This window comes from Bison bison, unplaced genomic scaffold (assembly GCF_000754665.1).
Source record: "Bison bison bison isolate TAMUID 2011002044 unplaced genomic scaffold, Bison_UMD1.0 scf7180017864145, whole genome shotgun sequence".
In the NCBI taxonomy this organism is placed as follows: domain Eukaryota; kingdom Metazoa; phylum Chordata; class Mammalia; order Artiodactyla; family Bovidae; genus Bison; species Bison bison.
In genome coordinates, this window is record NW_011494717.1 from 6796738 (window position 1) to 6799394 (window position 2657).

Sequence of the window (2657 nt, forward strand, 5' to 3'; positions counted from 1 at the left end):
ATGAGAAAACAGAAAGAGAAATTAAGGAAACAATTCCATTCACCATTGCAACGAAGAGAATAAAATACTTAGGAATATATCTACCTAAAGAAACTAAAGACCTATATATAGAAAACTATAAAACACTGGTGACAGAAATCAAAGAGGACACTAATAGATGGAGAAATATACCATGTTCATGGATTGGAAGAATCAATATAGTGAAAATGAGTATACTACCCAAAGCAATTTATAGATTCAATGCAATTCCTATCAAGCTACCAACGGTATTCTTCACAGAGCTAGAACAAATAATTTCACAATTTGTATGGAAATACAAAAAACCTCGAATAGCCAAAGCGATCTTGAGAAAGAAAAATGGAACTGGAGGAATCAACCTACCTGACTTCAGGCTCTACTACAAAGCCACAGTTATCAAGACAGTATGGTACTGGCATAAAGACAGAAATATAGATCAATGGAACAAAATAGAAAGCCCAGAGATAAATCCACGCACATATGGACACCTTATCTTTGACAAAGGAGGCAAGAATATACAGTGGATTAAAGACAATCTCTTTAACAAGTGGTGCTGGGAAATCTGGTCAACCACTTGTAAAAGAATGAAACTAGAACACTTTCTAACACCATATACAAAAATAAACTCAAAATGGATTAAAGATCTCAACATAAGACCAGAAACTATAAAACTCCTAGAGGAGAACATAGGCAAAACACTCTCTGACATACATCACAGCAGGATCCTCTATGACCCACCTCCCAGAATATTGGAAATAAAAGCAAAAATAAACAAATGGGACCTAATTAAACTTAAAAGCTTCTGCACATCAAAGGAAACTATTAGCAAGGTGAAAAGACAGCCTTCAGAATGGGAGAAAATAATAGCAAATGAAGCAACCGACAAACAACTAATCTCAAAAATATACAAGCAACTCCTACAGCTCAACTCCAGAAAAATAAATGACCCAATCAAAAAATGGGCCAAAGATCTAAATAGACATTTCTCCAAAGAAGACATACAGATGGCTAACAAACACTTGAAAAGATGTTCAATTCAAAATTTTAAAACAGAAATAATGAAAAGAATTGAATTTGTTGTATTAGCCCTCAAACCGCATCCCTTCCAAGCTTTTCTACTGACAATGATGAGGACAGTGATGGTGAGCTGTGCTGCGTCCACTCATCCAGAACTACCGTGTTTTCTCACGTACCACTTTTAAAAATATATATTTACTTGACTATACCACATTTAAATTTTGGCATATGAGACCTTTTAGTCGTGGCTTGTAAACGCTTAGTTGCACCAAGTGGGTTCTAATTTCCTGAGCAGGGATTGGGAGCACAGAGTCTTCACCACTGGGCCACCAGGGAAGTCCCCCACGTATCATCTTATTTGTGCCTCCCCCAAACACTGTGAAGTTGATAGAGGCACTTTACGAATGAGGGACCTGAGTCCAAGAGGGAATCAGTACCTTGTTCAAAGCGGCAGACAGGTCTTCCTCCTCTCAGTTCTATGCCTTGGCACTGCCTGGCACCTCCGGTTTTAAACGTCGTGGTTGTTTCTGCTCCTTTTCCTCTGTTGCAGGCCCGCATCTAACCCATCACAAAGTCCTCCTGATTGCTCTTCTATAGTGTCTCACACTTGCCATATCTAAGCAGCTAAAACCTCTTGGAGGCCCCCTTCTGCTCCTTTCTCAATCACTGAATATACCTTGTCCATGCTTCTTTTCTTCTCTAATTTGTCCTGAAGACATTCATTCAGAATATGATGTTTATTTTGCATATTTTTCCCCTTTTTTGTTTTCTTCCCTCTGTTCCATGTGCATTTTGAGGTCTAATTCTGACTTCCTACCAGAATTGAAATGAGGGTCTCAGATACAGCAGCTGTCAGAAGAGTATCGTCACCTTTAGTGAAGAGTAAGTATCTGTGGATAATTGGAAAGATGATATGTGTAGTATATGTGTAAATATGTTGCTCTCATGATATCACTGTCTTGTGGCCTACATCAGCATCCTATTTCTTATTTGGAAAGTTCAAAATAGGCCTTCTATCCAAGACTGTCTGTTAACTGAGAATTTTCTGACCTTGTCCTGGATACCAAGGTAATGCAGCATTCAACCCACCTGTCCCAAAATTCAAGGTTGCTTGTGGTCAGGGGCTCCCTTCAGGGGACAGATGATGGATCAGTTGGGTTAGCCAAACATTTTTTGACATGAAAAACCTGAATGAACCTTTTGTTGTTGTTCAGTTGCTTGGTCATGTCCAACTCTTTGCAAACCCATGGACTTTAGCATATTAGCCTTCCTGTCCATCACCATCTCCCAGAGCTTGCTCAAACTCATGACCATTGAGTCAGTGATGCCATCCAACCATCTCATTCTCTGTCGTCCCTTTCTCCTTCTGCCTTCAATCTTTCCCAGCATCAGGGTCTTTTTCAATGATTTGGCTTTTCACATCAGGTGACCAAAGAATTGGAGCTTCAGCTTCAGCATCAGTCCTTCCAATGAATATTCAGGGTTTATTTCCTTTAGTATTGACTGGTTTGATCTCCTTGCAAGTCCAAGGGGCTCTTAAGAGTCTTCTCCAGCACCACAGTTCAAAGGCATCATCAATTCTTTGGCACGCTAAGCCAATATTAATTTCTGAGATGCCAGAA